We start from the raw sequence: 21,852 nt of genomic DNA, 5'->3' as shown, positions 1-21,852 counted from the left end.
GTGTTCTCCACATAGGGGTGACCTTTTCAGTGGAGAATTTAGTGAATTTACATTGCTCCTTCCGAAGTATCTATGCAATAAAAACCACTCTGACTGCTGCGTAAGACATGTATGTAGACATCCTCAATACACTCGGAAAATGCGTGAGTGACTCCATCTACCATTTCAAACTGGCCATGGACTTCTTTCCTTCTGAGCAGGTCTGGACCAAAGAAAAGCTAAGGTTCAGCTAACAAAAGCCACAGCTCAGCAACCGAGCTCTGGAGTCGGCTGCCTGGGGTAAACATACAGCCCCACCACTCACAAGAACTGGCTTTTCTGCTTGAGTCCAATACTTAACGCCTTTACCATCGGGCCTTCATCTGTAGAGCAATAATTATAGTCCCTGACTTATAAGTGTGTGGTGAGGATTAAATGAGATATGGTGACGAGTACTGGCACCTTTCCGTGATGTTAGCAGTTATTATTATTGCTAGGAAACAAGTTATTATTATCACTCTCTATTGTATCAATCCAGGCTAAGCAGGGAATATTTAAAAAAAACAAAGGTATTACTGCAACTTGATTCTTCTTGCCACCTGAATGATTGGACCGTACCCCTACTTTTAAGGAGGGGCACAGTATTTCAGAAAAGAACTAAACGCTGTTTATCAGCATTACGAATGTTTCCCACCTGGAAAGAAGTGTGGCATACGGGGCTGGCACAGGTTGTAAAGGAGAACAGGTCTAACTTAATTTACAGTTCTGTTGCCTAGAAGCTGTGCAACCTTATGCAAGTCACTTGGTCTCTCTGCAGTTCTGTTTACTATTTATGGAATTTGTAATAACCACTACCTTACAGGATTGTTGTTGTGAATAAGGAGGATAAATGTTGTGAAGTTATTTTGTAAAGTGCAAAGTCCTTAAAGTTGGACTTAACAGGATTCACAAAAAATAGAGTGCTCAAGCAGAGGAAAGAGAGCAAGGAAGTATAGTGTTTAAGGAGAACGGGCTTCAGAGTCCAAACCCTGGGAATCCCTGCTCTCCTATAAGTCAGCTCCAGGAGCCGAGTTGCATTCCTGTGCCTCTCTGTTCTTGCATTCCTCTATCCTTAAAATGGACAATAATAGCTACCTTTCCACTCGTCATGAGGACTAAATAAAATGATGCATATATATGCGTATGCCGTATGCCAAATACAGAGTAGATCTTTGATAAACGTTAAGGCAAATTTGGCAGAACTGAATGAGGTGCAATCTGGAAACTTCCTCTGCAGAGAGCAGGTGGAGATGGGCATGCAATGAGGCTTCAAATAACTTCCCTTCAGCTCAAAACCTGAAGTGAGAAGAACTAGGACTGATGCAAAGGATTTGTTGATGACACCGTGTGGACATGAGCTGCGGGGGCCATTGTGAGGAACTGTGGTCACATAATGGTGAAACATATTAGAAGGAGAGAAGAAAAGCAATCTAGCTTTTGCTTAGGAATGATCTGGGAGAGCCCAGAAGGAACCTGTTACTGGACTGTCTAGGAAGCTGCAGAGTGATGGATTTTCAGATCTTTGTGAATGGACTTCAGCTTTGCACCCATAGAAGGAAATAGCCTTTTGTCAGACTATGTCACTTGCATCTTAAATATCCAACACAACTTGAGTGTAAGCAGAGCCTCCTCAGGCCCCTTGTACTTGGGACCTGAGTCACAGACTCTGTGGTGCAGGGTTTTAACTCTCTTGGCTCCTATTAGTCTTGGTCACCAGGGACAGGCTGTGGCTTAACCAAGGGCATGTCTGTCTCATGCTTTCTCTCTCTCTCTTTTTTTTTTTTTAAACAGTTTTATTTATTTATTTATTTTGTGAGGAAGATCAGCCCTGAGCTAACATCCATGCTAATCCTCCTCTTTTTGCTGAGGAAGACCGGCTCTGAGCTAACAGCTATTGCCAATCCTCCTCCTTTTTTTTTTCCCCCAAAGCCCCAGTAGATAGTTGTATGTCATAGCTGCACATCCTTCTAGTTGCTGTACGTGGGACGTGGCCTCAGCATGGCCGGAGAAGCAGTGCGTTGGTGCGCGCCCAGGATCCGAACGCGGGCCGCCAGTAGCGGAGCGCGCGCACTTAACCGCTAAGGCACTGGGCCGGCCCCTCATGCTTTCTCTTGATCTGCTGATTCTGTCCTCTCTATTTTGTGATGTAAGGATAAGAGAATTGATGGCTTTTGAAATTACGCTTCTTCACGAGATGGGCACATGTTTGATAATAGGAATAAAGGATCTGATGGTAAACAAATTAAATCAGCCACAGATATCTATTTCTCGGTCCTTTTGCTATTTTCTTCCTTCATTATCTTTTGTGTATAAAGCTCCAACTTTGTTAATGATTAAAAATATTTTCCTGAAGTGGAATTTTTTATCTCAGTTCAACAAACTTTTATAAGTGCCTTCTATGTGCCAACCATGGGATTATTCATCAGTTGGACTGATTCTCTCTCCCCAAATAAATTGCAAGGAATGAAGGAAGTTGACATATTAACTATGATACAATGTAAGTGTTGTCACAGAGGTATGTACCAGGTACAATTTTAGTTCAGGAGAGGGAGGGATTGGTTCTATGTTCATAAGTCAGGGAAGGTGCACAGAGAGGAGAATCCTGAGTTAAGTGTTAAATGATGAGCAGAAGTTGCCTCTTCGCAAATAAACATATATGCATCTGTGGAAAAACACCTTGACCCACGAAATGCAAGTAGTTCAGCATGACCTGTATACAGTACCTGAGAGGAGGCACAGAGAGAAATGAGGCTGAGAAGATACCAGATGCCAGCCCACGGAGGATCTTGAATACCAGCTGAAATGATGTTGGCATCATCTTGTAGGTAATGGAGAGCCAGTTACAGATTTTAGTGGGGCAGGATTATGGTCACATTGTTGAAGAAAAAAAAAGGAAACATGTCATATGAACACCAGACGTGTCTTAAATTCAAACTCATTTTTTTAACTAACATCCGCTTACCATTTCAGTATCTCTGAGTTAAGCTGAGAAGTATAGAAAAAAGCACTCAAAAATGGAGCCCTTACTTTCCAAATCGTGGAGCATCCAAGAAGGAAAGAGGGACGGGTTTCCCATTAACTTTTTTAATTGGCATAAAGCCCTGTGGCTGACCTATGCCAAAAGCCATGAGGAAAATAACTTTGTTTCTTCTTGAGAACACCCTACTTCCTGTCACAGCACAGGTACCATGAGTCATGGCCTCCCACCTGCATGTGTGGTGCCTCCAACCCTCAGAGGCTGCAGCCAGCTCCCTAGTTCTCTGCGCTATTTCCCGAAACCTGGTTGTGTCACCTTCGCTTTGAATTTGTTCCAGGTCCCAGAGACAGAAGAAGCTATGCAGCCTGTGGTTGGTGATATCAGAGCCACAACCAGACTTCCTCTGGGAACAGGTCAAAAGTCTGGGATTCTAGGTCCTTGACATTTCCCTAGCATCACACTGCAGACGTTCTCAGGATGTTAAATCTCTGAGGAATTAATGATTGTTTGAACAATCGCAGTTACTGAGCCTGTGGCTGCCCAGCTCTCTCGTCTCACAGCTCTGCCCTAGTCCAGGAGAGCCACGACCTCCACATGCTTGCCATTATGCCTCATATCTAGTTAACTTCTAACCTAAATATCATAAATGTACATTTTTAAGCTGGTTGTAAACTATGAAAAACATTACAGAATGATAATGTCATCCCATTTACATTGTCCCTCCACGTCACCTCCTCAATTCTAGAACTCAGACAAATAATGAAAAGTTTGAATGGAGAGGACATTCTTCTTTGTTTTGATCTGTGAAGAGCCCAGGTTTCAAAAATCCCTCTTGTTTTTGTACAATTCATTTTCCTCTTTGTCTGTCTGTTTAGAGAAACTATGGTTTGCTTAAAGGACGATATCAGAACTGGGTGACCTCGAGTACTCTTACTAGGCGCTAACCAAAATGACAATAGTGAAAGCTTAGAAATGCTCTCCCAGTGGCAATGAAAACAATGCAGCTTCAAACCACGGCATGAAAATACCCGGGCTGGCTATGCTGAGGATTGCTGTGGAATTGGGGCTGAGAGTTCCTCGTTTCTGGCTGCAGCATCAGGCCCTTATCAGGGATCCAAAATGTACTGAGCATGTACCACGCATAGAACACTCTGCAGGGGGCTTCAAACATGTGGTCTGATTTAATTGTCATAAAAACTACAGTGAGGGCATTACTCTTCTTCTTTTAAAGGAGGAGGAGCAGAGTTAAGGAACTTGCCCAAGATTGTATTTGCGTGAGCTAGGATTTGGACCTACATCCATCTGGCCTCAAAAGTCATAATTTTCCGCTTGACTGTTTTTCCTGCTGCCTCAGAGACAGCAATAGACATTTCTAGGCAAAGACATTTAGTTCTGTGGACTCGGGGAAGCCAATCAGACAAATGGAGTTAATTAAAACAACAACAATGACAGCTAAAACAAAAAACCAAGAAAGGACGATTTAGTTTAATACCTAAACTCCCCAAACTTTGTCACTTTTCTTATTTAGTAGGGATGTTGAGAGACATGCAAGATAGTTGTAGCTCGCTGAAACTCGCAATCAGGTGGAGAAGACAGATATAATTATAAATAACTCGATCCAATTCATCCAGTCATTCATTCATTCATTCATTCTTTCATGCCTGCATCAATTATTTTTATGCCTGGGGCTGTAGTAGGCACTGAAATAAAGATGTTGAACAAGTAGACCCGGTCCCTGCATTCAAGGAGCTTGCAGAACAGTAGAGGAGATATATATTAAATAAATGTAAGCCAGATATCAGCTGGGGTCACCAGGGCCCTTCAGATGCAGAGATTCTGCCCAAGCTCCCATCTCATATCCTGTGAAAATTCCTTTGTTCTTCCCAAGATCTCTGTAAATCCCTGGGAACTTGCAGTTCATCTAATTACCTTTGGCTTCCATTTTTCGTTTGAGGGTTTATTCTTTTATACGTGCTGAAAAGCAAACAGCAACTTATAACAGAGGCTTGACCCTTTGTGGAAGAACAACACCTCTCACAGAGCTCCTTGGGGCTGCCCTATCCAGCGGGCCTACGCTTTCCAACGATAACTGAAAGACTTAGCCTCTGCATCAGATTTCCGCCATCTCCAGCTTGGCTCTATAAATTACTCAGAACCTTTGCTCAGCTCTCTTCTTTCTTTGTCCTCCCAATGAGCCCCAAATTCCAGTTGATGGTTTACAAACCCCATTTTATCTCTCTTTTTCTTGTCCCTCCAACTCATGTGCTTAGGGCCCTATGTGCTCTTTCTAGACATTTGATCAAAGTTCCTAAACTAAAAGTATCCCTCGTTAAGCATATCTAGCCAAAGAAGTAATATTATTTCTCACCCCAACGTGGAAAAAGTTACAAAACTAATGATAAACCTCATGGTGACAGAAAAAGAGCAGAATTTTATGAGAGTTGTAACAGGAGGACTTGAAATAGGTAGGGTTCTGCAGGGGAAACACACAAATGAACTAACTGAACTGGCTAAAAACAGCAAAGTTGTTTTCTCATCCACCTCACAAGTCTATTGCTGGTCTACAAGGAGGCCACTCTTAGTAGTCACTCAGGCATCCAGGCTGATGAAGACTCTGTCTCAACCCATGACCATAAGAGCTGGAATGAAAAAGAGAGCCTGGCTGGGGCCGGCCCAGTGGCGCAAGTGGTTAAGTGCACGCACTCAGCTGCAGTAGCCCGGGGTTCGCCAGTTCAGATCCCAGGCGCGCACTGACGCACCACTTGTCAAGCCATGCTGTGGCAGCATCCCATAGAGGAAGATGGGCATGGATGTTAGCCCAGGGCCAGTCTTCCTCAGCAAAAAAAAAAAAGAGTAGGATTGGCAGGTGTTAGCTCAGGGCCGATCTTCCTCACAAAAATAAATAAATAAAGAGAGCCTGGCTGACCACACACCATTTCTTAAAGTCATTTTTCATAACTACCATTGACCAATACAGTGCTCACTTTCACATGGCCAAGCCTTTTGTCATTGGGAAGGGAGGTGTCCTCTACTCAAGAGGAACAGCAGATAGCTATAAATGACAATACGGCCTCCCACAGTCTGCCATTCTGGTCACAAATATTAATTTCACTCCCCATTTTGCTTGCAAATACTCTAATTCCTTCCCTCAAAGGAAATAGCTCCTCTTGCTGTGGAGATCTATACTGTATACTAAAAAAAAGAAAAACAAAAATGAAACTTCCTTCCCTACAACCAATACCACAATGATGGAAGAGGGACTGCATAGTTCCAATCAACACTCTAAAACCCCATTGACAGATATTGCTTTATTAAGACCCTGTTCTGCTCCTCGGTCCATTGATCAAATTGTTCCTTGGTCCCATTCCCCTTTAAATTACCCTACTTGGACACGTTTGAAGAGATCAGTAGATAATGCCTCTCTTTAGGACTCAGCAGATGTCTCACCACGCTTCCACTCTGCATAATGTTGGATGCCTAAGCCTCAATTTAGTCTTAAGCTTCACTTTCTTTTAGTTCAGACTACTGTCCTTTAAGCAATACAATTCTCTAAAAAATGATATCAGTCTCTTATCTACTTTATTTCAATAACCACATCCAAAATTATTTTTCAGACTTGCATGTTTTTTTTTTTCTCCAGACTTAACTGCCTGGACCTTGAGTCTACTAGACATGTGAGGAAGAGAGAAGGCAATTCTCTCTCTCTCTAAACCATTTTTTCCAACTGGAAGTAATTCAGTAAAATTTTACAAAGTTTAATAAAGAGTGCAATGATCCTTTGGATTTGATCCTTGTCACAGGCTGAGTTTTAATCAACCTATGAAGCTCAAAGTTGGGAGACTAAGAATCAGTTGCATCTTCCAACTTTTCAAGTTGTTGATTTATGGGCTTTTCATTTCTTTTTATTCCTGCTTATAAACTGGACAATTCTTTCCTGATCTCCTCTCTTTCTCATAGACCTTCCTCAAATGCAAGCATTACCAACAAACTCATGCCACCAGAAGCCTGAATTCCCATGTACTTGACTAAAGCTATGTATGATCTTATTAGAACATATTTACCTTCCCATTTCCCATGGATGGCAGATTTCTAAGCGTTTCATTGTGACCTAACATGGATCACTGTCCTTACAAACCCTGCTAAGAGTTTCCTTACTGTTCACTGTCCAGCTCTGAAGCCAGTGCCACATGTTCTGCTCATCATAGTCAATCAGGGTCCAAGAAGGACAGGTATTCCATCTTTGGCACATGTGTGCAAGATCTCAGAGTGGGAAAGAAAGAGAGTGTGCTGAATAAAGTGCCAGCTCTTAAAACTTCTACCTGAAAGTGACAATTGTCTCTTCCACTCAGATTTCATTAGTCAAAGCAAATCACACATGTAACCCATGAGATGTCTATAGGGTGAAGAGGATAGTGCTCTCCTAGGGAGAAGTGGTAGATATTTTTGAACACAGAGCAGAAAAAGTCTAGTAGGAAGAGTTAGGGAAGACCTTTCTCTGGATACGATATTTAACCAGAAAAACAATTTGGTGTTAGCATTGTGAGTAAAGGTTTCAACATGTGCTGTTTCCTTGAGACGAGAAAGATGGCCCCGTCTCTAAGAGAAAGCCCACCTGGAATGAGATGATGGGGGGATTGTTGGGAGGGGCCATATAATGATGAAATGTCATAAATGCTTTAATAGAAACACACAAAACTACTATTGTGAGAGGGAGAAAATATTCAGGTTTCAGGAATTTTGAATGTTTCTTAGAGAAGTAGGACAATAGATATTGATTAAGATTTTTCAGATGAAAGTTTATTTGGGAAATTTGGGAGTAAGGATTGGCATTCTCTCAAAAGCAGCAACCAAGTAGCCAAACTCAACTTTCACAGGACATGAAAAGAGGGCCAGCAAAGTAATACCTAACTCAAGAGTCTTGGCAGTGGGTGTGGCGACCAAACCAAGCCTCAAGTCTACATATGGTAAGGATTACTAATTGTTGGGTTTACTTTCCTCATCACAATTATTTAGTATGTTTTTTAATCCATACCAGCAGGATTCAAACAACAGGAGTATATTCACTTTAAATTCATAATCTCAAACCTCAATTGATACTAAGTCCTGGCAATAAAATTATATTTTTCAGTATTATATTTCCATATCTTCTTGTTACTGAAATGTCTACCATCCTCTCACATGCACTCTCAAACTCATTGAAAATGGAAACCATCAGGTTCATAAACCCTTGTATTCCTACCACTGAACCAATGACCTGTCTATACATGCACAAATGTTTTCTTTCCACCCAACAATTAAAAAAGAATTCATGTTCATTCTCTTATCAAAGGCCAATCCTATCTATCTTTGAATTCCATCCACATTCACCTTCCCAAGGACTTCACCCTTCAGTTGTTTCCTTCTCTCTCCTATCTCAATAATCTCTCTTTCTAATGTATCGTTCTAATCAGTAGACAGACATTGTCCTAGAATTTCCCATCTTCAAAAAGAATCACCCTTTGACCTCATAGCACTTGTTAGCTAATGGATTGTTTCTCTACTCCCTTTATGTGTTTCTTGAGAATTGTCTCAGATGCAGTCTCCATTTCCTCTACTCTCATCAATTCTAACCCAATATTGGGAATTCTTGCCCCAATTACTCCTTTAGATCTGCTCTTGTCAGTCACCAGTGAACTCCATGCCTTCCTGGCCATTCTTTTACATCTCTTTTGCTAAATACTTTCATTTTATCAAACCCTGGGGCTTGGATTTTCTCCAATCTCAGAACTCTTTTCTCTTCTTATACCTTCCTCTTAGGTGACTACATCAACTCTGATGCTTTCTTAATTGATAGAAATATATGTTCATAAATTGTGTGTCCAAAACGTATTCTGAATCTGTTCTCTATTCTGCATCCCAGTTTCTGCCGTCTTAATTCAAGTTACCCTTAGCTCTCACTTGGATTATTGTAGTAGCCTCCCAACAGTGTTCCTAATTTTCTCTTCTCTAATTCATTCTCCAGACAGCAGTAAAAGTAATGTTCTTAAATTATAAATAAGATCATGTTACTGTCCTGTTTAAACCCTTCTGATGCTTCCTATCCTTCTTCCCACCCCCTTCAGGACCACTTACCATGGCCTACAATGCTGGGCGTGACTGGCCCCTGCCTATCTCGCTGACCTCATCTCTTGCCACACTCCATCTCTTGACACTGGTCACAACTCTCCAGCTACACCAGTTATCTTTCTGACCCTCAAACATATTGAGTCGTTGTTTTGTTTTACCTTTCTCCGGGCCCTTATGAATTCTGTTAACTATGCCTTTAATGGTTTTTGTCTACCTTTCATTTAACTATTTATACTTCTCATAGTTTGGCTCTCAAGTTAAATATTACTTGCTTGAAGAGGACTTCCCTAAACACCCATCTGTTCGTTATTTTTTTTTAACTTAGTTCTTTTTTTATTCATTGAACTTAATGCAACTTGTCAATGCTTATATTCAATTGACTGTTCTTTACTAATATTGTTGCTGCATTGTTTTATTTTTTTAGTCTTTTCACTGAGATATATACCCTAAAAGAACAGAAGCCACATGTCTTTGTCTCCATTTTATCCTTAGTGATAGGTACATGGCCTGAAACACAATAGATATTTGTTGAATAAATGAAATCTAGGAGTATAGCCCAAGGCCAAGGGTTGCTCTAATTTTGCCATCTGTGCCAATCAAGTTAAACTGCTAGTGCAATTTTCGACTTTGAAATACATTGAATTTAGGTGCTACAAAGTGATAATGATTTCTTTTCTCTTCCTCCTTGCTCCCACATCCTAGCTTTAGAAATTATCTGCAAGGTTGACATAAATCGCATACTGACAATACATATGCTCAAGTCAATAGGAGTTTCTTCCAATTCTTCACATTACTCAAATTAAAGAAGACATCTATTTAGCATGGCAGATGATGTTTCTCCTATCTCATTAAAACATATTAAATAGGGGTCGGTACTCTGGCCTAATGGTTAAGTTCAGCGCACTCCGCTGTGGCGGCCCGGGTTCAGTTCCTGAGTGTGGACCTACACCACTTGTCAGCGGCCATGCTATGGTGGCGACCCACATGCAAAATAGAGGAAGATCGGCACACATGTTAGCTCAGGGCAAATCTTCCTCAAGCAAAAGGGGAAAGATTGGCAACAGATGTTAGCTCAAGGAGAATCCTCCTCAGGAAAAATAAATATGCGTGTTTATATTAAATAAAGATTTATTAAAGTAGAATCTATTAGCACAGTACATTAAAGATAAAGATGGACAATAAGCTCAAGAAGAGGCAGTATTTCTCCTAACTATACTTTCTACTGTGCGTGGGTACTGAGAAATAGATTCTGGACTAACTATCTAACTTTCTATGCTGCAAGTCAAAACAAGTCAGATGGCTCCAAAAATGATAGGAAAAGACTTTTGGACACGCTTATATTGCTCACCCCTTCTCAGGGATCCCAGGAATTCTGCTGACTGTAAAATGAGCCAAGATACAACCAAGAAAATAAAAATAAATAAATAATGATAAGCACAGACTCAAATCCTCTTACTCAGTAGACGTACAAGCTGAGCAACATAGAGTCCCATGCTCGCTGAACACGTACATGGCCTGGAACACAGTAAATATTTGAAGTTTTTCATTCCTCCTTATCTTTATTCAATTCATAGACTCCCAGCCTACAAAATGATGAAAAACAAAAGAGCACGTCTGGAGCAGCCTTGTATCTTGGGATGCTGGCCCTCTAAGAAGAATTTTTTTATAAGTAAAAAACTAGACAGTGTCAGGAAAAGCTCATGTAGCTTGTGTAGACTTTCTTATAAAACTCAGCCCAATAAGGAATTGCAGACTGCTTCTAAGTCTCTACTATGGCCAGAGAAGCTGACCAACTGGAAGATTCAAACTCAAGATAGCAAAAGAACACTAGATGACTACCTTGTACCTGATGTAAATTAAGGGAGTGCTGTGCATGTCAATCTGAACTTAGGATCAGATATGAAAGACAGAAGTTAGCAGCACCTGTGTACGTTAGCCCAAGGATATCTGCAAACCTGGAGGAGGTAGCTCATCCAGGATGAGAAACACATCACGTAGTCTATAAAACACCAAAGCAAAAGAAACAGGAACGAGTAAACTAATAAAAAAAAAAAGAGAGAGAGAGAAAGAAAAGAAGGAAAGAAGATATCTCTTATTACAACATATAGGATGCTGTTATGTCATTGCTGTTACATGCCATCAAGTTGGCTCTGACTCCTGGTGACCCTATGAACGAGTGATGTCCACAGCGTCCTGTCATTGGCAGCCCTACTCAGCTTCTGTAGACTCATGCCTCTGGCTTCCTTTAAGGAGTCAATCCATCACACATTTGGTCTTCCTCTTTTCCTGCTGCCTTCTACTTTTCCCAGTATTATTGTCTTTTCCAAAGAATCCTGCCTTCTCGTGATGTGCCCACAGCAGGACAGCCTCAGTTTTACCATTTTTGCCTCCAGCGATAGTTCAGGTTTAATTCGCTCTGGGAGCCACTTGTTCATCTTTCTGGCCATCCAGGGTCTCCGTAGAGCTCTCCTCCAGTACCATATTTCAATGATTCCATTTTTTTCCTGTCAGCCTTCTTCACCGTCCAGTTTTCACATCTGTACATGGTAATTGGGAATACGAGGGTGTGGATAATCTTGGCCTTGGTCTCGAAGACACCTCCTTACATTTGATGATCCTTCTTAGTTCTTTCATTGCTGCCCCTCCAAGTCTCAGTCTTCTTGTGATTTCTTGGCTGCAGTCTCCATTTAAATTGATGACCGAACCAAGGTAAACAAAATCTTTAACAATTTCAATGCCCTCATTGTCTATGTTAAAGTTGTGTAGTTCTTCTATTGTTGTGATTTTTGTCTTCTTGAAATTCAAATGCAGACCTGTTTTGGCACTTTCTTCTTTCATTTTCTTTCGAAGTCATTTCAAGTTACTCTGTATGACTTAGTGCTGCTTTCTGCCAATAAGTTTGTGTCATCTGCATATCTTAGATTGTTGAGATTTCTTTCACCAATTTTCACTCCTCATTCATTTGAGTTTAGCCCATTTTTTGTATGATATGTTCTGTGTACAGATTAAGCAAATAGGGAGATAAAATGCACACCTTTGTTTAAAGGAAACCATTCTCTCTCTCCATATTCGGTCCTGACAGTGGCTTCTTGTCCACAATCCAGAGTTCAATTCATCTCTTAAAATATTCTATTTATCAAAGAATAACAAATAGATATAAACTAGACGTTGATTTCAAGAAATGTGAAAAATAAAGAGAAAACTCCAAGGAATCTAAAAAGAATGAACTAAAAACAAATAAAACTAATAAAAATACAGAAAATAACAAAATGGATAAGAAATTTTAAGAATCAATCCTTTGAAATAATGAACAATGAAACAGCAAACTCTGACACATGAAAATAAAGGTGTTAGAAATCATAAAGGTGTTAGGACAGCAGATGTAACAGAGCAGAAAATCTGAGAGACTGTCAGATGCAGGGTTAAATGCCAATTACTTCTAAAATCTTGTTGAATGGATAATTTTCTGGAAAATTGTAAGTTGTCAAAATAGTGGTGAGAATGAGTAGACTAGTACTAGTAAGGACAACACTATGAATTTATTTATTTTTTATTTTTTGTGAGGAAGATCAGCCCTGAGTTAACATCCAAGCCAATCCTCCTCTTTTTGCTGAGGAAGATTGGCCCTGAGCTAATATCTGTGCCAGTCTTCCTCTACTTTATATGGGATGCCGCCACAGGATGGCCCGACAAGCGGTGCGTCGGTGCACGGCAGGGATCTGAACCCTGGGCCGCCAGCAGCAGAGCACGAGCACTTAACCGCTACGCCACGGGGCTGGCCCTTGAATTTATTTATATTTTTCAAAATTTTAAGAACGGATTAATTCCAAAATATTTAATACAATCCAGAGCATAGACAGAAACACGGACTGCTATACAATTTGTTTAAAATTTTTAAAACACTGCTTTCAGGATTTGAAAAAGTATAACAATAACAACTGAACACTGGGATTAAAAATATGTTATTAAGTTTAACATTTTATTTTACTTTTAAAACACGCAGATTACATTCGTTCACTACCATTTCAATATAGGTCTAATGTCTTTTCTTTGATATGTCTATTGATCAGAATTCTGTATTACGTTTTTGAACAAACATACCATCTGAATTTCAAGTTTTGGTTTCTTAAAAGTGAAAAATGAATCTGAAGACATTTAGAAAGCAATCTAAGTCCAGAAATTTCATGATGCAGGATTGGAGAGACTGTGGGAGGAAGTGTGTAGATATCATTGATATTACAGGCTTTGGAGCAGGTGCTGTTAAGCAATAAACATACACGTGATTTTAGCCATTATCGATGCTCTCCGTGTGGGAAATCTCTAAACACCTGGTAGTGTGAAAGTGGAGAGGGAAATGAAAGATTAACCAGCACTCTCGAAGGCCAGCCCTCAGATGTCTGTCCCCACTGCAGGCGGTGGCTCTTACTGTATGCAGCCAGCACTCCAACCCCTCAGTACAAGGCAGAAGATGTGCACACTGAGGATGCTGAGGACCCGGGTGCAGTTCCAGGCTGGCCATGCTTCTCCTCACATAGACTGTCCTCACTAGAGACAGCCTGGAGAGGACCACGATGGAAAGGAAAGGGTGACATGGAGAGAAGTCACCGAGGAGCGCAGTCCCCGCCATGCTGTAACTCAGAGCCTGGAAAGCCCTCACTCAGGAAATGGCTGAGAGACACAGCAGCTGGTCTCCCAGCAGACTCACCTGTGTTCCCAAGGCTGAGCAGGATGCAGCTGAGTAATGCTGGTTTACCAACTCTTCCTATATAGTCATACAACAAGAAGAAAAAAATGAAAATCTGGCAATATAATTTTTTTTTAAATGGTGCTTTTTGCTTTTTGCCCTTTTACCGGATAACTAAGAATATCTGCATTTCCTATGAAGTATGGATTTACTTTGTTTTTCATTGTTTGTTTCCCTCCTAAAGAAACTCTTTTTGATAATCAAAAACACTCTTAAAAATACTGTTTATTTCAACACCTTAACTATTTTTAAATTGTCTCATATGCAACCAGAGATTCTAAAAATGCAATTAAAATTTACATTAAATTTTTTAACATGATTTTTTTCAAAGTAAAATACTGTAAGAACTATTAATAAGAGTTTTACATCAAAATTTTTTAAACGGTTTGGAATATTCCAGTAAATGAAAAACGGCAAGAACAAATGCAATTGAAACTATTTGAAATAAAAAAGAAAAACAATCCATTTATAATTCAAAGATTATACCTACATATGCCAAACATAGTTAGGTTTACCAAATTATATTAAAATATAATTCAAAGATTATGCTTAGATTATACCTTACATATCCTAAGAAAATCAACTGAAAAAACTATTAGACTCAATAAATTAGTCAGCAAAATAACCAGATAAAATATAGATACAGAAAATTACAAAATTCTCTTAGAAATTAGCAATAAGCTTTTAGAAGATAAAATGAAAAAATGACCACATTGAGAACAGGAGTAGAAATAAGAAGTATCTAGGTACAAATTTTGTAGGATTTATGTGTAAAATTTCTATGAAAACCAAAAAGCAGACAAAAATATTTCAATGATCTATAAAATAAGCGTGAACACATGGAGTGTTACTACATTCTGGATGGGAAAATTGAATACCATAAACATCTTTTTAAACCTTTTAAAATTGTTCTATAGTTAATTTATGTTATTAAATAAGGCAAACCAAATCTCTAATGGGACAAGTAACTACGAGGACACGGTAAACCACAAGCTGTCATTTTTGCCACCAAATGGAGAGCATGGTGGAGAATGAGGAAAAGAGCTAAGATAAAAGAAGTCACCGGTGTGTTTAAAGCAGAGAGAGAGAGAGAATATCATTTAAAATCATATTTTAAAGCATTTGAATTTATTTTTATTTTTTAAGCAACTTTGAGTGATGTGTCTGTGTGTATTATTCACTTGCAAATGAAAGTGAATAATAATAACCAACGTGAAAATAAAGTCCAGCTTCTCTAACAGCAGAAGTGTTTGCAGTGTTTTGCACTGTCCGGTATGATGTCAGCCAGCTACAAGTGGCTATTGAAGGCTTGAACTGTGCCTAGTGCAGCTGAGGAACTGAATTTTCAATTTTATTTAATTTGAGTTAATTTAAATTAGTTATGTGGCTAGTGGCTACTCTTTTGGACAGTACAGCTATAAAATGATAAAATCTGTGTGAATTAAAACAACAGAAGACTTCTTGCATTACAAATTAGAAATATCTTTGGAAACGTTAATGTTGGGGAGCATATGCTGTGAAAAGAATTTGCTCACTATACCTATTAGAGCACAAATTGGTACCAACTTACAAACTTTCTTTAAAATAACTTGTCAATTTGTATCAAGTTTCATAACTTCAGAAGCTACTAGGAATCTATCCTACCAAAACAGTCAGAGATATTGATAATGATTTGTGTATGAAAATTATTAATATTATGGCATTTATAATTTTTAAAATTTGAAATACATTTACATAAGCAACCAGTGGCAATGTGGGTACTGGGGGAAGATTAACTGTTACACATGCATTTATAGTCAAGTTTGGGGGAATTCTTCACTAAATTGCAAAATATTTACAATATAGTATATTTTATAGAAAGATACAATTCCCTCTCCTTGTCTCTCTCTCTCTCTGGAATAAATTAAACAAATATTAGTACCTACCAGTTTTTCAAGATAACTTAGTCAATATATATGGAATAATAAAACTTGCTTAACATTTGTTTTAGCTTTTTTTATTGTCCATTTAAAAAGTCTTCAATAAAAAGAAATAAACTACCATAATATTACGAATGAAAATAAGTCCTCAAATGTTAACAGCAATTTATAGTTTACAAAGCACCTTATTATCTCTTTTTATCCTTCAGCAGCCTATAAAATAAAGCTTAGTAGAACTAAATTATTTGACCAAAATTGTACGTTTTTCAAGTAGTGTAGCCCAAAAAGGAACTTAGCTATTATATTTGTTATTTAAACTGATGTTAAGTTTAGTAAGGTCTCAGAGGTGGAGTTACTCTTTCTGTTTCCGAGTTTGAGTCTTCTGTCTGGGTGAGCTGCAATTATCTGGTAAGTAATTAATCTACTCAAAAAGAAATTGCGCTGTCAATTTGGAGAGTTGAATTCATTTTGCAGCAGAAACGATTCTTTCTACTTTCATGCCTTTGGAGAGATTTTCAATTAATCCCTGCAGACTCTCTTCTCATGTGTGTTTTCTAGCATGTCTGTACATAACATCTCTGTGAATAAAATAAAATTATTAAATAAATATAGGTCCAGACATACAGATTGTCTTGTGCAAGCTGTGCCCATGCTTATTAGGTGAACAGTTTCTCCGGCACTCACCCAGCAAGTTTAACAGTCTCTCTTTCATGCAATTAAATAGAAGCTGGATTAATTACCTAAATCACATTAATCACTGAGGGGTGATCAACATATTTTAAGGAAGTGATTTACCCCTATTAGTTTATGTTAGGATCAAGCTTATTAGTAAATAAAAGCTTGGAATTGTTATAGTACTTTACCTAAAATAACATAAGATATTTTATAAAAATTGTCTCAAGAGTTTTCCCAAATACTAACACTGACTTCTTTTGATGGTAAGTCCAATTTCCAGATGGAGAATATTTGTTTAAAGGCTCATATTTTTCTGTCATTGACTGTTAAGGTTGGCGGAGATGATGGAGAGCAGATGGCCTCACCTTGCCACGTCACAAATGACAGCACAGACTAGAGCTACGAGGTGGCTTGCCCAAGGTCACACACTTGGTGTCAGAGATGACACTGGGAACCAGCTCTTCTAAATCCCTGCTTGATACTTGTTACCGAAATCCACCTCAGTGGCAAAGGCAAACCAACCCGCATTTCCTAGGTTCCAGGTAAATGCATTTTCAATCAGCTGCATAAATAAAAACACAACTTAAAATATCTTTTTCTCAGTTCTGTTGTAGTATGCCTCTTGTTTGGGAGGAAAGACATTGAAGGCTCTAATTGGACTTTCTGGTATCAGATTTCCTAAAATTAGTGAACAATGTTAACAGTGCAGTGTTCACTATCTTTTCTACCATTCTCACAGAATAGAGCAGTTTTTATACCCTCTGATTGAATGTCTTCTGAAATAATAATGAAAAGATTATTTCTAAGATCTGCATAGTGCTTTGCATCATTACATACATTATCCTATTTTAGAGGGCTTTGTTCTGCAGCAGTAGATACCTAAAACAGAAAAGTGGTCTGGATATAGGCACTGCTGTAACAAAGACCTGAAACATAGAGAGTTGGCTGTGTCACAGGGCACTGGGGGAGGCTGGAAGATAGTGAGGAGATTTTAGTGGAGGCTGGAAGTGCAGTGAGAAGACTGACACTAGAGGCTTAAAAGATGATGACCCATGTTTTGTAGTAAAAACAAAAAAGTGGTAAACTACGGTTTGCATTAACCTGGAAAATAGAAACTGTACCAAATTAACATATGCATGCAGATAAAATTTCTAGGCAGAATATCGAAAGAGCCAATTGGCTTCTGTTAGCTGCATATGATAAGATATGGGAAGATGAAGATGAGCTAAAGAGAGAACTACTCAGTATGCAAGCAGAATTTCCAATCCAGATTTACTAGGTCGAAAAATAAAACTGTTTCACATTTCCAGGCTCTCCAGCTGGCACAAGACTCTCAAAATGAGAAATGGCCTCAGGGTAACGAGTAAATCAAGAACATGTCATAAGACCCTTTGTTAAGACCCTGGAAAGACCTCAGCCTAGTAGCTTCTCACAACTAGGAACAAGCACTTCTAAGAATCTTAAGTGTTGTTTCACTGCAGCAGTACCTTCGGCCCAAAGTAGAGAGAGTTCACTCAAAAAGACTTATGGGGGTAGCTTTTGGGACATAGAGTGAATCACAATCAGATTTGTAGAAAGCCCACAAAGTTCTTAAAGGATTGTACAAGTTTGGATTAAAAGAGGCAGAAATCATTCAAAAGGAAAAGATACCTCTGGGGCTCTCAACTTCCTACAAACCAGAAGGAGACTGAGAAAACTGCTCAGGTGAAAAATGGACTATTTCTTAAGGGAAAGAAAAGATGTTTCAGGGGGAAGAATCTCAGAGTATGGAACCAAAAACCGTGGAAAATCATGAATTAGAGAACTACTTCTTTGGGACAGGATTGGCCCTAATCAAGGAAGATTCCATTACCCCAGACACAGACTCTGACATGGATCAGCTGGATTTCACAATTGCCATGGACCAATGACCCCTATGTGCCTCCTGTCCCTACTTCTCAATCGGAGTATCTGTTGCAGTTGTCTGGTCCTCACCCCACCATTGAGTGTAAGTGTGTGGAAGGTAGATTGCATGCCTTTTTAATTCACAATTCTCTGGATCAAAGAGAGAAGCATCCACAGAGACTACTCTGCATTTGGCCTGAGGTAGATCATGAGATTATGGACTTCAAGCTCACTGTTGTGACTTGATGTGTTTGGGGTGGAGGTCTTGTTAGGGTGTGAGTATGTTTTGTGTATGGAGAGGTATGAATCACTGGGGCCACAGGGTGGACTGTTGTAGGGTGTTACACCAATTGTGCCCAGGAAATCGAACCTCCAAGTACCCATGCCCTTCTTTAATCATCCTCAAACACTCTGGGGTTGGCCAATGGACATCAGCAAATATGTTGCAAGCAAATGCTTAATAAGCTGCTATTGTGTTAGGGTCTTCTTCTGGAACACTGCTGCCACTGTATGAGGAAGTCCACTCCAGATCAGCTCTCTTAAGGATGAAGCACCAGAAGGAGAGAAAGCTCCAGTTGAACGCAGTCCCCAGCTATGCCCCAGCTGGATGCCCTCACATGAGACAGGCCATATGAATCCAGCAAGAGAACCACCAGCCAAACCAGAGAATCATGACAAATAATAAATCATTGTTTTAAGCACTAAGATCTGGGACAGTTTCCTACTCAGCAAGAGGTAACTGAAACAAGACTTTTTAACAGCAACAGAAAAAGCTAGAAGAAAACCAGCAACATCTTCACAATTATTGTAGGAAAAATTATTTTTCACCTGGAATCCGATTTGTATTCAAACCATCAATTAAGCAAAAGTGTAAAATAATGCCTTCAGATAAACAAGTGGTCAAAATTTTACTTCCTGTGTACTGTTTGTTGAAAGACGAACTCCAATAAATGAAGAATTAAACAATAAAAGAGGAAGAGATGGATTCAAAGAAAGAAATATTTAATCCAGAATAAATAAAAAGTGAATAGGCAAATTCCTAGGGTGAGTGTAAAGGGACTTCCCATGGGAACAACTATGCACAGGCCTAGCTCATTAGAAGAGGAAAACAGAAGACTCCTAATAGATGTCTTCCAGAAAAAAGAAAAAAATCAATATGTTAAGAGGAGATTTACCCTTTGGTGAGAGAAGTGAAGGATGCATTAATTATGACTACTTAGAAATCTAAAGGGATAAAAGAGATAAAGTATTAAAACAAAACAAAACAAAAAATGTACAAGAAGGAAAATGATTATCATTACACACAGAAATCATCACCAGTTTGGAAAGGGGGTTGTGGACGTGTCCATGTAGTGTGCACACGTGCACACCCACGTCTGCATCAGGAGTGGGGATCATCAGAGAGCTGACTGCTCATCTTACACATTAGCGAGTCGATAGATGGAATCTAAAATGGAAAAATCAAAACATAGAACACAGGAAAGCTTTATAGAAATAGGTGGGTCATCACCACAGGAAAAATCAACTGCAAGCGAAAGCGGTCACCTCGTAGGTGGGAACAGAAGTGAGAGAGGTGTCACGTTTTTATTATGAACTTTACAGAACTACTTGACTCTAAAAGTGATGTGCTTGAACATCTTTGACTACATCCAAACAAAATTTTATTATCTGAACATCAGTGTTTGTGATTGAAATTCACAATCACTACAGAAGTTAACAGTTCTTATTTTTCTGGAGTAGCTGATAGTCCAGGGATGCTTTGGGGAGAGGAATAAGAAATAACAGGAGGGGAACACATGGCCTGGAAAGCAGAAATTCTGGAAAGAGTGGAGAGCATTATCTTTAACTTGATCAATTCACTTACTGCACGTCCAGGCTGAGGAGAATGTATTACCGGGTATGTACACTTCAGTACAAGTTTCATGACCTTATAGAGCTGAAGAATGTAGGCAAGCAATGGAATAGAGATTCTGAGGCCTGGGCTCAGGCTGTCCCTATACACTGACTTTCGCAGGACAACTGAAATCAGAACCCCGCGTGGAATTTATGTAAATAGAACAAATGGAATACCATGAGATCGTGAAGCAAGGGATAATTAAATTTTAACTGCTGGAGGAGGAAGACAAGTAGTCTTGAAGGCACAGGGGACAAATGAAGAGGGAAAAGGCAAAGAAGCAGGAGAGATTAACAGAGAATGATCCGTGGAGCCCAGAGTCCAGGTGAAGAGTCCGTGGCAGCAGCAGCTGCCACGCAGGGCTCTCTCCCCGTTTGCAATCTCTATTACAAATGAGATCACTTCAATTAAATAAGTGTATGTGGCGTAATCATGTGCTGCCACCCCTTCATTTTCTAAATTGCTGTCGCCAGGACAGAGGTCAGGGAACAGAAAGAACATCTGCTGTCAAATAAATCAGAGAAGCTCTGCTTCATTGCTTCTGCATCTGTCAAAACGTGCGTCGGTTTCTGCAATCTCCATTCAGGGAAAACAGCCTAGCTGGTTTCCGGGGAAGGTCGGCCAACCTTTCAGGTGTTTCCAGGTCATGCAATGGTTTATTCCCACATTTGACAAGTATTATTGACCACCTGCTATGATAACAGTCACAGTTTCTGCACTCGTGAGATGTTATTAAAGGGTGGACAAAGACAATAAAAAAGTAAACAAGCAACACATCTGACAGTGAGAAATGTTATGCGAGGAATTAAGATAGCAGAGAGCTATTGTCATTTCAGAGATGACAACAAGCGTTGTTAGGCAGCCTTCCAATATTGCCTCCAATGATCCCCATCTCCTGGTATTCACACCCTTGTGCAGTCCTCAATCCTTGAGTTTGGACTATTATCCACTGCTAGAAATAAAATATAGCAAAAGTGACAGACTATCACTTCTATTATTAGTTATAAAAGAATATGATGTTTGCCTTGCTCAAACTCTCTCTCTGGCTCTTTTCACACGTTCACTCTGAGGAAGCAAGTTGCCATGTTGAGAGCTTCCTTATGGAGAGGCAAGAAATTGAGTGTAATCATCAAGAAACAGAAGCCTGCAGTTCAATATCACTGAAGGAGCTGAGTATCACCAATAACCACATAACCGAGCTTGGTGTCAGATCCTTCCTCAGTCGAGCCTTCAGTGAGACAGTCTGCAGCGGCTGTCAATATCTTCTCTGCAGCCCTGTGAGAGATCCTGAAGCAAAGAACCCAGCTAAATCATGCCTGGATCCAGAAACTGTTAGATAATAAATGTGTGTAGTTTTAAGTCACTAAGTTTTGCGGTAATTTTTTACACAGCAATAAATAACTAATGCAATTATATACATACATATATCTTATATAATCATATGAGATATGCCCCCCCTTTCTCTTTCTTTTAAAAATCTATTCAGACAATGTTTGGCTTTTTGTTAAAGCATTTAGTATCTTTTGCTTTAATGTTAACTACTTTTATATTTTGGGTTAAATTAACCATTTTATTTTGTTCTTTCTTTATGACGTAATTGTTCTCTGCTTCTTTTATCTCATTTCTTGTCTTGTTT

Source organism: Diceros bicornis, chromosome 12, assembly GCF_020826845.1.
Source record: "Diceros bicornis minor isolate mBicDic1 chromosome 12, mDicBic1.mat.cur, whole genome shotgun sequence".
NCBI classification, from domain to species: Eukaryota; Metazoa; Chordata; class Mammalia; order Perissodactyla; family Rhinocerotidae; genus Diceros; species Diceros bicornis.
This window is presented reverse-complemented; position numbering follows the sequence as displayed.